The following is a 14188-nucleotide window of genomic DNA, read 5'->3' as shown; positions in this document are numbered from 1 at the left end:
AAAAAATAGGCAAACAAATCCACGTTGCTTTAATGGCTACTTTAGGTTTAATATCTAAACTTATTTAAATAACTCTGAGCCCTCCTGCTGAGAAATATTGAAACTAATGGATTCCTTTGTGCGTAATCTCCATTTAAATGTAGAGTTTAATTTCCCTTTCGGCTAAACCTGTGTGAAACTAGTCCTGAAAATGTCCCTCTAAAAAACAGAAAACCCCATATAGAATATTTAGGGGGACGACTTCATTTTATTTAAAATTGGTTTTAGGCATTAAAACTAAATAGCCAGCCACAAGTGAGCCCACAGACCCCATAAGTTTATACCTGGAGTCTGTGGTGGGTACTGGGTGCCTGCCGTGCCCACGTGCACAGACACCCACATGCACAGCTAATTCCCTCAGACACCCACGTGCACAGACACCCATGTGCACAGCTTTCTACAAGCCCAGCTCAGGCAACCCAACAGGGTGTGTCCACACAAGGGTGCTTAGCATATCTCTCAGCTCCCAACACTGTCCCCCTCTCTCCCCACAATGATACCTTAGAGTCTCCACTCCCAAATTCTTCTTTCTGTGTGGCTGAAGGCTTTGATTTCTGGTCCATGCAAATTTTCCCAGGCAGAGCCCTACTTCCCTGTGGCTGAGGTCATTTTGTTCACATGAATATGCAAGGGAACGCTGTGATAACCAGAATCTAGAAAGCAATAGCTACCGCCCTTTTGCTCCGCAGAGAGGGAGGGAGAGTCACCAGGCCAAAGTTGGAGTGGGGTGATGATGGGAGAGCTGGTTCCAAGGCCCACACTCCCTCTGCCAGGGAAGTCTCCTCTGGCAAGAGTACTTTCCTGCTCTCATGCTACTTTGTGCTCTGCCTTGCTTACTGACTCTACAGCACACATGTGCTCATGATGAAAGCGTGGGCTTTCTTGTCCCCACAGAGAATGCTGGGACACTTAGAGAAGCCTTCCAGCAGTTCTTTCTCACTTTGTGAGCAAAGTGCAAGTTGTAAAGGAGAAATGCACGCAACTTTCCACAACACCCAGTGCATAAAACAAGCCACGGTGGATGGGCCTCCCCAAGGATAGGTTCTGAGGCTGGCAAGGAAAAGCCCTAGGTGCCGGCTGAGGCCAAGTAAAGAGCAATGGCTGTCCTTCAGCTCATCCCTGTGGCATAAGACAGAGGCCTGGGCTCCTTCTCTTGCCTTCACTAGGAGCTGGGTGAGCCAGTCAGACCCTCTAAGCATCACTGTCCCTCTTTAAACACGGAGGTGATGACAGTAGCTTAGTTGACCAGAGGTTGCACCTCAGACAAGTGACTGAGGGGGATTCCTTGGCCTATAGGATTTGAGTGTGTCCCATTTTAAACACTTGAGAGTAAGCCAAAGAGAAAGGTAGAGTGTTGAGCTCTAGTTCTAGCACGAGTGCACACCTGCTCACACTGGTACGCCAGCTCCCAACTTGATCTCCGCACGACAGGTTTGCTTACTAAAGGAGACTTAGAAAACCTGAGACGGAAGCATGATCCTGGGCGCTTCTGCGAGCATACACTCTCCGGCCTCTCGAAGACCATCCATAGGATACCCTGAAATGCCAAAGGACGTGTGATTGGAGAGTCACCATGAACTCCACGCACTGTAAGTTTTCTCCCCACCAGCCCATGTCTTTAAAAACCTGTCCAGCCAGTCCTGTGGATGAGAACTCTAAAATGCCTGACAGCACTCAGGAGAGATGTTGTTCTTAAGCATTGATGCCTCAGCTAGACTTAATGTATTTGACACCTAACAGGGCCTTGGCAGTACAGAAAGTTTCACTGACCTCAGGTGGTATCTAGGGAAGGAAAGAGCCCATCTGAGTTACATCAGAGTCACTGGAATTATAAGAGGTGAAGGGGAGTCTGTTTGTAAGTCTTCCTTTCAAATAGCCCTGGCACTGGCACTACTTGGGGTGGCAGACAGCCGCCATGCTGTGACTCTGGAGCATCTGAGAAATGATTGCCCGGGCTTTCATCTAGGGCTCTGAACATAAATGATGACAGTCCCAGCAAGGACTGAGGCATTGCAGGGTTAGTATACAGTCAGGAGCACAGACACTCCACACAGTGGATGAGATACCAGAATGACTGGCAGGCTCTCCATGCAGAAAGGCCGGGACTAGGTCAGCAGATGAGTACAGAAAGGAAAGTCAGAGGAGCAAACAGGAGGACTGGTAATTACAGCATAGCCCAGTGTCTCAAGGGTCACAACCTCCTTCTGAGCTGCAGAGCTCTGTGCATCGTGGGCCAGGCTCAGACCTCCCACCAAGGTTGGCATCCAAATCATAAGCGGGTAATGTCAAACCTACCCAGTTTCCTGAGGCCAGGAGCAGCTAACTCCTTTAACTGTGGTCCTCAGCCCACTCAGATCCCTCATGGAGAGCTGGAGCCAGCGAACCCTCAATGCCTCCTCCTCTACAAGTCTTCTTTTTGAGTTTACAGGTCTTTTAAGGATCCGGTCCATCGTCCAACTCTCTGTTGTGAGATAGGACAGAAGGAAATTTGGGAATGAGTGTTTTTAAGTGAGGGTGCAGCACAAGTCACTTGGAGCAAAGATGGCCAATTCCCTATCATGTCAACCTGACCCCAAGTTGGGATTCCTGCTTGTGGTATCACTTACCAATACACGGGGGCCTCTGTTGATGATGTCGAAGTGCTTCTTAATTAAGAATCTTCTTTTCTATCTTATGCATAAATTAATCAAGGTAATTATTGTAGCATTATTATCATTACGTTGTACTTATAGAGCACATACCTCCAAGGTATGAGCAGTTTATAGATTTTTTAATCTAATGAACTCTGGTAGCCTCTAGGCAAGGAGGGAGAGCAGAGGGAGGATGATCAGAGTCACACTGTAGGCGGAGAAAATGGGTCAGGCCAGGAGTGAAGGTAGGTGCAGGGTTCTGGGAAATGACTCACTCAGATTCACCTTCTCCCTCTCTGTGGAGATATCATAGGCAGTGAAGAAGGTGACCTCCAGAGTGGTACCAGACTCCTGGCCCTATGTAAATTCCATTCATATGGCACACTTGAAACTAGAGAGCCCTCCAGTAGGGTCTGGACTGAGACTAGAGACTGGATACACTATCTATTTCCCATCATCTTCTTTACCCTCTGCCTGGCCCTAGGAGCTGACCAAATCTGTACCAGGGCTCCTCTGTGGAGCCAAAAGCAGAAACACAAGAAGCAAAGGGGAAAATCTCCTCCACACTTAGCACCCTAACACCATGACTTGACCACACCTGCTTCTTCCGTTCTCCCTGTTCATGAGGGCCCTGCCCCCAGAAGAGGTTCAGGTGGTTCTGGTGTTACTACTTGACACTCCTCACAAAAGGGTTGTCATCAAAGCCAGAGTGTGGCCCTACTCAACTCTTTTCCTTCTGAAGATGTCATTGGTTCCTCTCTCAGACACCCCCACCACTGTCATCTGCCACGGTATGACAAAGAAGCGGACAGGCCTACATTAGGGTTGAACCAATGTAAGTTCCATGCTCTCCAAAACTGTGAGTTTAAGAAACCTTTCTTCTTCATAATAGGAGCCACCTCAGGTATATCATTGGAGTGATGAAAACTGACTAATCCAGAGTTAAGGGGAGCGATTTTATTCAATGTTTCTGAGAATTCAAATAACTGAGGACTAGGAACCAAAAGATCTAGAAAGATGGAGACTTGACACAAAGGGGAAACAGAAAGGAAGGGCCAAGGCCTCTCTGAGGCATGGTCAAGTGAGGAGACAAACAAAGTACAAAGAACAAGGATTTAGCCTTGGCTAAAAAGAACGAAGCTGAGAAAGGGAGATGTAGAAGAGGCTGAAGCTTGAGAAGACCTCCCAACCCTCTGGCTGGCTATGTGCCCTCCTCTGGGTTCATACCTCTGGGTTCATGACCCTCTATGTCAATATCCTCAAACAGGCTATGAAATCTCAAGGACAGACATGTCTTGGTCATCTCTATGTCCTAGGACTATGTCTAATACACAATAGCTTTCAGAAAATATTTGCCTAACTTAATTGCGTACAGGCTTACACAAATTCATTCACAAGAAGTAAAAATTGATCTAAGCTATTCGATAATGCATCCACCCATGTGTCTGAAATAAATTTCACATAATAAAAAAATAAACATTCAACAAGTTATCTATATGGAATCTAACTCAAGTCCTGGCCTTGGGATTGAGAGAACTTTAAACATTTAATAATGATGCACTCAAAGAATGGTTCTCTCCGATCTGTTCCCTTCCACTGAAGCCTCTTCCTCCACCATGATTAATAAGGGTCGCATAGCCTGTCAAGCCAGGACACATCACATACAGTAGCAGGGCTAAACTCTGGAATCAGTAGCAACACTATCAAACACTAGATTTATCAGCCAAATTCAAGTCAAGGTTTAGAACTGGATGGAATTCAGGTATCTAACAGGATTGCTGGTTCTGCTTAATTTCTTTGACTCCTGTCATTTGCATGGTAATTCGTAGACAATAGGCACCCAGATAGAAATCAATTACCGTTCCTTTTCCACCTTATAGCAAGGAGCAGGAAGAAAGCCCCTTTCCTCAAAGCCTGAGCGCAATAATACCTAGTGTCCCCTGGGCTAAGTGACAAGTTGACAGCTGACACTGAAGTCTTCACCAACTACCGTATTAAAGCCTTCGCACATGTTCACTCCATTAGTCCTTTCCATGCCTTTATGGAATGGGTCTTATTATTAGCTCTCTTCTCCAAGGAAGAATTAAAGCCAAGTTATATTCGTGTGTCTTTGGGTTTAAAGACTGTAGGTGACAGGCTGGCTCCAGTGTCACAGGTATGAAGCCTATTGTGGTTGGGCTGGATCCAGTGCCCATGCTCTGATCTAGAGCCTGATTCTTCCTTTTCCTCCTCCACAAGCTCTAGGCGTTCAGAAAAAGGTGGCAAATCCACTCTTGTTCCCATTTGGTGAGCTGATGTTCTCTATGTAGAAATCCTCTTGAGTAAAGAACCAGCTCTTGGCTCCACCTCTGAAAGTCAAAGACTGCCCTTTAGAAGATGACCTCACCATCTCAGGCCTGTCCTTAAATAAGGCATTAATAGTTGACCAAGCCTTAGCTCCCAGTGCTGCTGAAGGTCTCACTCGACCTGGCATCGCTTGATGGTCCTGAACCCACATACCTGTCTGACGATGCAGTAGAAGTAAGCCAAGGGTCCCAGTCATTTTTGATGAAATGAGTTCGTCATAATCTTTTCTGAGTTAGAGTTGCCATTTTTCTACTTGGGTTTCATTTGGTTTGGTTCTTAGATGGGGTCTCATATAAGCCAGGCTGGTCACAAACTGTCTCTATAGCCACAGGTGACCTTGAGACCCTGACCTTCTGCAGATAACTCCTGGGGGCTGAGGCTCAGAATCAAAGCCTGTACCTCATGCACACAAGGTAAGCACTCTATTAACTGAGCTACATCTTCAGCTCCAAAATTAGAGTTCTGGTCACTCTAAGAGATACAGCATTTATGAAGAAAACAGCAACGCACAAGGAACTCTTCTTGTGAACCCAAACAGCATCCAATAATCTAGACACTCTGAGAAAACAGTCTGCTCCCTGGTGCCGGAAGAATTAATATATTAACCGTGCCTGTACACCCTCTCTGGCATTAAAAGTAGCCATTCTCCTTGTATTTCTATATTCATAGGATTTCTTGATTCCACCAAAACTGTGACCTAGGGCTTGGCTTGAAGGTTATTATCAGTCTACCAATTGTCTCCTCACCCGATCTAACTCTCCTATTCTCTCCCCATGTTCCAGTCATAAAACAGCAACTTGGCTTCTTGGCCATCACTTCTTGGCCTGATCCACAGCTACATACGATCATGTCTCATTTGTAGTCTCTCCAGAAAGATAGTGTTCAACCAGGACGTGGGCCCAGATAAGCAGTCTTCTTGCCATGTCAGGATAAATAGAAATTAGGCTTCTTTAACTTAGTGTCTGAAAATTGACTCCTAAAATATGGGATGCCCCACATGGGACTCTGAGTCCATCTGTGCCGCCATAACAAAATACTCAAGACTGTACAATTTATAATGAATAGAGGTTTGTTTCCCCACGAATCTGGAGGTTGGAGAGCCCAAGACTGAAGTACAACAGGTCCGGTGTGTGCTGAGGATTTGTTTTATCAGCAGTGTTTTCCTCATAGTGGCATGGTCACATGACAGCAGGCAAAGGAGCAAAGAGGGGACAAACACTGTGTCCTCACAGGGGAGTGGAGAGATAACTTCCCCAATAAGTTACTAGTCATAGGCAAGTGACCTCCTTAAGGCTCCCTCTGTTCATATACCCTCGACGCAAGTGAAGTCTCAGCCTGAGGGGATGTATTAGAACATAGCCATGACCTTTCTACGTCATGCTAAATATTTGTAGACGTTCAGATCAAGATGGTCTTAGAGCTCTCCCACCAACGTGTCTCCTCCCCTTACTGTTTGCATGTGTTTTTCCTTTACTGTCTTTTGAATGAAAAGGTGACTAAGTGACATTGAAGTGAGTTAGTTGGGGGGCACCAGCTCCCTCCAAAGCCAAGAGTCTGGCTGAGGCTGCTCACCTCAGCCCACCATGTATCTTTGAGTTCACAGGTACTTCCTTGTCTGTGCCCACTCCTACCTATGCCTAGCACATTTCACTACTGTCCTTCCTGCCTCTGGCAACGATCTCTCTTCCCACTTCAGCCATCTTCGTCTGCTGATTATCCAAAACCCAGTTGTCCTAGTTCTTTCTGTATTGCTTTCGTAAACACCATGACCAAAGAGTAACCTGGAGCGAAAAGTAGTTTGTGTTGTTTACCAATCACAGTCTTGTGAAGGGAAGTTCAGGGCAGGAACCTGGAGGCAGGCATGAAAGCAGGGTGTGTCAAGTTGATGACCAAGACTAACCATCCATCAGATGGCCAGTCCTCCTCCTGTGGTCCAAGAAGAAGTCACCAGACACGGAGATGAGGCCCGGGTCCTATAAAATGACAAAGGGTTTGGGGTTATTGTACATTGGTAGGTGAAACCTACTGCATCTGGACTTACTCTGTGTTCATCCCATAATGGCATGCGTATTTGTGGTCCTTAGCTATCTAAATTTTTAAAAAAAGCATGCCACCTCTTTAAAAGTGAGGCAGATGTCGATGGGAACCATAAAAACCTGTTCTCTCTGTCTTTCTCAGTAGGTCATGGATAGATGTTTAGAGGTCCTTGGTCATGTTACCAGCTTTGAAATGCAATATAAAGGGAAAAAAGAGATTACCATTTTTAACTCTAAGATTTCATAATTTTACTAAAGATTCCACTCCTTGGGTGTTTGTTTGTTTATGCTAATTGCTTCCAAGATGTAAATCAAGCCTGCTTTTGGAACCTTAGTCATCAGGCAGAAACTGGGGCTTAATTAACATTTCCGAGTGTTGATGTTTCCAATCAAGGTTCTCTGCCTTGCTTAGACCCAAGATATAGTCTTTAAAAAGGAACTGTTAGGGGCCTGGGCTCATCTACTTTCTTCCTAGGGCTTTTCATTAAAAATATGCATCAGTGAGTTCCGAGGGGTCTTAAGTCTCTTCAGACACCAATGTCACCACCTACAGTCAGTTGTCTTTAACTCCCGTGCCTGTTGCCTCTCTGTGACTTCGACAGAGTTACACCTGATTTCTAAATATATAAATGTGCAAAGACAGTTAACTAGGACTTATTTGTGCTTTGGGAATTAAAAAAAAAGTAATTAACTGGTATTTTTAACGCATCTGCTCTTTACAGGATGATCTAGTTAAATGGTTCAGTTATAAGATCAGGGAATTTGGTACCTTTTGAAATAGTCCATCTTAAATGGTTCCAAAGTTATCTTAATGGGCTGATCATTTGAGCTTTCCTTCCTGGAGAAGCTAAGAGAGGTGATCTGAGACATGTAGAAAAGGCCCAAGGACAGGAGGCACAGAGGGTCACTTGGGCTCAAGAAAGTATTTAAGATACTAAGAAATGTGTTTCTTCTTGTCAGGAAAGCAATTATGACATCTAATTTGCAAAGTTTAAGAGGTGGGATGTCCCTAATTTTCTTAAACATCGAGCTTACCTTTCCTATTTGAGTCTATAGGTCAGCTCACACTGTTACCTCAGGAGTCAGGCCTTCGAGTGAGGCATGACGCCCCCCAGTCTATCGCATGTATGAGACGTGTACCGTGTCAGACATGGGGGTGCATGTCCACAATCCTAGCACTCTGAAGATTGAGACAGGAGGATCTCAAATTTGAGGCATGTCTATCCTACATAGCATGGTGCTATCTCAAAAAAATAAACACCCTAACAGCCTGAGGGGAGGAAAGAAGAAATGACCAGTATCCAGCCTGCAAGATGGCTGTCACCAGTTCACCTCCTGCATCCACACCCAGTGTGGCCTTTCCCATATTGCGGTAGGGATGCTCTATGGAGAGAATAAACTATAACGCAAGGAATAGAGCGGCATTTTGAGGTCAGGGTATAAGTCCCAAAACATCCTCTCCTCTCTCCTCTCTTCTCATGGCCCATCCATTCTAGAAGAAATCAGTTGTCATGAGACCCAGTAGGGGAGATCTGCTGCCTACTTAGAACTGGGGCACGCAGGTGGCTGCAGACGGGACCATCAGAGTCTTACCAAAGATCTTAACTGAGATACTCCTGAGTTGGACTCCTAACCTCCTTCGACTGTTTGCTGTAACAAAGGCTCATTGCTATAAGCCACGGAGAGTAGAGGTATCATGTAACACAGGGCACACAAGCAATTTACAACATACAAGATCTGGAGCACAAATGCAGAACACGTGACCGGATATAGTTGTGTGTCCTTTCTGCCTCCTCATAATCCAGGAGACAGTGACCTCTGACCTCTACTTTTCCCTTTTCTGAAAATTGAAGATAAGCCTTCTTGAGTCTCACGAGCTTTGCATGTGCTCCCAGAATAAGGTTTGTGGGTCTCAAGCCCATTTGGCACCTTTAGGCCCAATTCCTTAGAACATAGTTCTTCAGGGAAGAGAAATCCTGAAGCATGGAACAACTCTTAATTCTAAGCACATATGGCTTCTGGGCTTCCAACTCTGTATGTATATTTATGAGAAAATATAATTGGTTGGGGCAACAACATACAGGAAACCCACAGTAAAGAAGCCATTGTAGCCCTGCCCCCTGCCAGTTCCTACTTCTATTTCAAGGTAGATGAGAAACATCCCCATGGACAGAGAAGGTTCCCTTCTGAAGATATCCAGGCACGCGTGACCTGAACCAGGAGTGCAGGCTTTAAACGGATAGATGAGAGGACAAGCCAGAATTCACACAGGAAACAAAAACCTCCCGTTGGTACTAAGAAGAAATGGCATAATATCAAAGAGTGATCCTGGCAAAAGTGGTGTGAGGCTCCAAGTGTGTGACCCAGTTGGACCTCCAAGGATGACACTCTCAGCCAGCTAGCAACATCTCGCTGACCAGCCATGCCGTGTGGGGATTGGTAGGCTACAGTGAACCCACTGAATATAAGTGTTTACCCCTGTTTAAGCCTCTAGCTGCAATCCAGGGACTGAGGGGGTCATGTCTGCCTTCCACACCTACCCCTGAACACCGTGGGATCTGGTGTTCACACTGCAGCTGCGTTTCACAGCCCAAGGTGTCTGTCTGTCCACAAGATCTCCTCGAACATTAGTCAACAGCCCTGGCCGTGGTTCCACCCCTCCTCACCCTTCCGGTTCTGACACAAGCATATCAGATCACGCTCAGGTGGAAGGAGCATCAGCTGTCAGGGGGCCTTGGGAGTGTAAGTTTAGCCTTGAAACCTCTGGATTTCAGAATAGTGCATCACGACAAGGTCGGAATCTGTGCCCAATGTGGGGTCACCGTTTTTCAAGCTTATTTTTATATGTATGGGTGTTTTGCCTTCACATACACCTGTGCATCACATAGGGGCTTAGTTGTCAAAAACTGGTTGAATTCCTGAGGGTTGAATTCCATAGACTAAGAGATGAGTCTACGGATGAACTCATAATTGAATGCTGCTATGAGAAGCATAGTGAGAAGTCAGAGAGAGATCTAGCTGGAGGGAGCAGGCTATGGCAGACATGATACCTTGAAGGGATGCATCTTGGCACGTCCCCTCCTCTTGCCCTTTCTGCTTCCTGCCCGTCAAGAGGTGAGATGCCTTGGTCCCACCACGGTACGCAGCCTCACCACACGGCAAGGCAACGACCCAACCACGGGCTGAAACCATGAGCCAAAACTGTTTTTTTTTTCCACATAGTTTCTATCAGGTGTTTTTGATGACAGTGAGAAAGTCGGACTAACAGACTCCAATCTCATTCAGCAGGATTCCCCATCTCATGGTCCAATCACCTCGTGAAGGTCTCGTCTTCTAAAATCATTACCTGGGGAGTCAGGATTTCAACATCCGAACACACAAATATTCAGATTATAGCATTTGGTAAGAGTCAGCCACATTCTGTGCACAGAGACCCTCGCCTTGCACCCACCTTACGAGACAGGGGCATGGCCTCACAAATGCCCTAGTGTGATTCCAGACAGCAAGAGCCACGCCCCAGATTCCTTCCCCAGACACTCATTAGTGTAGAAAATCGAGTTGGTACCTCTTGCTTGTGTCATCCTTCCTGCCACGAACTGGCCTGGCTATGCTCTCAAAGCCTAAGGAACCACAAGGACCAGTGTTTATGTGAGCGGAATAGCTAGTAAGGAGGTAGAATGAAGCAGAGGCCTCAGTCACCTCTCACCATGTCCCTGGACTGGAAGGGAGGCTTTGAGATTGACTGAGCAAGGATAAGGTAGGTCACCATCAGGTTAAACATCCAAGACAAGAGCTCACTCGAGACCTGAACAGCCAGAAGGAGGAGGACTTTTGCTCTGAAAATGGCTGACGGTGCTTCTCCTGGGTCTGTCCATTGGCCCCCTGTCCTCCCAGACGAATGATTTCTTACCAGCCATGTTCTTGTAAGGGAAAGGGCTCCATACAAATGCATCAGCAGTGCCCCCTGAAGTTCGAAGCTGGGGCTTTCAGCCAAGTTGGAGGCGAGCTGTTCTTGGTAAGAGCACCACGGGAGCCAGCAGGGCTTACACCACAGAAGGCACCATGGGAGTCAGTAGGGCTTACAATGGAAGGGATTATCATTGAAATAGGATTTTGACAGAGGTGGTACTGTGCTTTATTCCACTCTGATGAAATGTGTCATTAAATATAGAAATAGATCAAACACCTTCCCACTGAGGTCCTCTGGAGCTGAGTATCTAGGTGAGCCACAGAACATCTGCGAGAGCTCACGAATGTGAGGAGGTGGGAGGAACACTCCCTCACCGGGGAGATGTGCTTAACTAGACTTATAAATAGCCCCATCATAGCTCATTTGATTAATTGGGGGGGGGAGTACAAATGTTTTGCCAATTCATCAGATTTCATGTTTTCGGAGCAGTCGAGAATGTAAATATTAGCATCCAAAGTGAGCAAATGCTCTCTGGTAATTAAATGCCCTAATTTACAGGTTCCATTAGCAGCGAACAAAGATAATTTTCCCCTTAAATTAACTTTTCTCCCCTTGTCCCTTACCCTGTCTTAACTTGCTATCAGGCATCCGGCGGATGTGCTCGCAGAGGAACTGGGTGGGAGTTGCTCTTCAAGGCTGAAGGCAGGGGAAGGAGTTAGTCCCTGAAGACCCAGCTCGAAAGAGCAGAGCAGGGTCTGTGCAGGAGAGGTGGCCTCCAATGGCAGGATGAATACAACTTGAACAATGATAGCTATGGGGGCAATGACCTAGGGGGGTGAGGAGCTCTCCCAGTGTCCATGTGAGATCAAATCCTGTCTTGTCTCCCAAGGCCAGGGAGCATCCCTTAGGAACCTGCTCAGATGGAGGGAGGTGTCTGATGACCCAGGCCCAGAGGCCAGTGTTTGTTGATCCCCTCCCTTTCAATACCTCTTGTCCTACAAAATTTCTTTGAAGTACCAGGAGTTATGTCCTATTGCACGAATTCAGATTAGACTAGCTTCCATGACGCCCTGGCTGCCTGACATGTCTACATTCTCCTAGGGGGCTGTAGAATCCTAAAACCAATGCCAGACGAACGCATCAAGGTTAAGTGAGGGCCCTTCCCCTGCCATGAGCTAGGAAAGGTGTTTGGACAGAGAGGGCCAAGATTCACCCATTGATCTGCATCTGATTTATTCTGCTTTGTGTATTTAAATGGCAGCCTTGCACCTCTTATTACATCTTCACGGAACTGAGGCTAAGGGGAAGAAGGGAGGGAGGCTCCCGGGCGTAAGCATTAGACATGAAGCACCTGCATAGGCCCCGCTAGTGAGTTCTTGTTCACACTTGAGCCCTAGGCCCCTCACTGCTTCATCACCACTCTGGCCCTGCCCTTTGACCCCACCAAGGCTGTGACTGAAAGCTCAGCTCCTGAAGCCAGTCATTGCTCTACTACGAACCCCCTAGCTGGATTCTTGGCTTTTCAGATTGGGAAAGACCTGAAGGGCTCCTGTGGTCCAGCCCTTTATTTGGGGACAAGGCAGATAGAATGTTCTTTAGCAACCATTCCCAAGCCCTGATGTACACAAATCAATACTTATCACTATTCTTCCAGCACATGGATGGAAACACGCAAACAAACAAAATGCAAAAACAAATTAGATAGTAGCTTTGAGAAGAAAGCAGTTATCAAGGGGGTGGAAATGGGGGGAAAGCACCGGAGCCTAGGGCCTGCGGTCTCAGTGAAATAGTCTGGGTCGGGGGGTGGGGGCAGGGAAAGCAATGATCATGAATTAGGTAGGCACTCATATGGTTTAGAATCTACTATGTGCCTGAGCAGCTCTAAGGATAGGGACGTGGACAAGTGTAAGCACAGGGCTTGTCTCAAAGCTTGACCGGACAGCCAGAGAGAAAGAAAGGACCATGGCCAGATCCAGGAGAGGGTGCTGCTGGCAGAAGGGAATTCTTAGGGGTTAACTAAGCTGAGTGGCGTATCTGTCACAATGGCTGTCATGCAGGAATAACAAATGAACCCAGACTCTCTGTGTCACACACCAGTAACAACCTGTAACCTGCTGGTTTCAGACTTGCTCAAGCTAGGCCTTCTTTGTTTGGGAACCCACACTGAGGGGACATCTCAATGGGCACAAGAAAGGGGCAAGGAGGAACCCTATGACCGTAGCTTGGGCACCGTTCTTGTCTTCTCACATCTGACTGGATGAGTTCCACACTTGAGTGTCACTCACGGGAACAAAGCAGGCTACACACTCAAGCAGGGAGGTATGAGTCTCCTCTGCAGACAGAATATATTTGTTAATAACAATACAACCTCCCACAGAAGGGAGCTTCCGGGACCACAGGAGAACATGTTTATCCAGGAAACCGAACATTATTCTGAAAATAAAAAGGGCGGGCTTTGGTGAGTCTGAATGAAGCTGAGTGTACCTCGGTTTTCTCTTCTATTATCTGGGTATACTAATCAAATATATTTGGTAGATATATAGTGACACACATAGCTGCCTTGTAACGGTAAATAGAACATGTTTTTTTTTTAAAGTAATAAAAACATGCTAGATAAATATCAGCTTTGGTTATTATTTTAGATGTCATTTAAGCCCACAGAAATAGAAATTCCAAGTTTACTTGGAGAAAACGTTGCAGAACATATTTTGATGGAATCCAAAATGCTTTGGTAGATGAGACAAGCAGACTGGAAAACCAGTAGAGTAGAGCCAATGGAGGAGCCCATGTGGGGGCTTTAGACTGGACTGATGCACGAATGTATAAAATGAAGATCTCCCTCTCAGTGGTCACCTAGCAGTCATATGGTATTTTTCTTGAAGGTCAGGCCAACCTTCCCACTACACGGAAATGGCAGTTCTGCCTATAGTGGCATGGCGTGTGTGTGTGTGTGTGTGTGTGTGTGTGTGTGTGTGTGTGTGTGTGTATGTATGTATATGTGTATGTGTGTGTATATATATATGTGTGTGTATGTATATGTGTATGTGTGTATGTGTGTATGTATATGTGTGTATGTATATGTGTGTATGTATGTGTGTATATATGTATATGTGTATGTGTGTATGTATATGTGTATGTGTGTATGTATATGTGTATGTGTTTGTGTATGTATATGTGTGCGTATGTGTGTATGTATATGTGTATGTGTTTGTGTATGTATATGTGTG

General features: G+C 46.1%; 2 long non-coding RNA genes across 5 annotated transcripts in view; one reads left to right on the top strand and one right to left on the bottom strand.

The window, feature by feature from the left end:
• Positions 1 to 667, bottom strand: part of LOC120098188 (uncharacterized) — a 49204-nt gene extending 48537 nt beyond the window's left edge. Inside the window, exon 1 of one of the 3 annotated variants that reach the window (XR_015642659.1) lies at positions 540 to 667. This is a non-coding gene — a long non-coding RNA (uncharacterized LOC120098188). The remainder of the gene's footprint in view (positions 1 to 539) is intronic. The other 2 variants (XR_015642657.1, XR_015642658.1) reach the window with 2 other exon arrangements.
• LOC147999882 (uncharacterized) overlaps positions 1 to 14188 on the top strand; it is a 50408-nt gene that overhangs the window by 18011 nt on the left and 18209 nt on the right. The window contains exons 2-3 of one of the 2 annotated variants that reach the window (XR_015642660.1): positions 1471 to 1628; positions 5341 to 5428. The exons of the other annotated variant lie outside the window; for it this stretch is intronic. This is a non-coding gene — a long non-coding RNA (uncharacterized LOC147999882). The remainder of the gene's footprint in view (positions 1 to 1470; positions 1629 to 5340; positions 5429 to 14188) is intronic. 2 annotated transcript variants of the gene reach the window in all.

The sequence above is a fragment of the Rattus norvegicus genome, chromosome 18 (assembly GCF_021556685.1).
Source record: "Rattus norvegicus strain SHRSP/BbbUtx chromosome 18, alternate assembly SHRSP_T2T, whole genome shotgun sequence".
NCBI classification, from domain to species: domain Eukaryota; kingdom Metazoa; phylum Chordata; class Mammalia; order Rodentia; family Muridae; genus Rattus; species Rattus norvegicus.
Note: the sequence above shows the minus strand (reverse complement) of the source record. Positions and strands in the feature narration are given on the sequence as shown.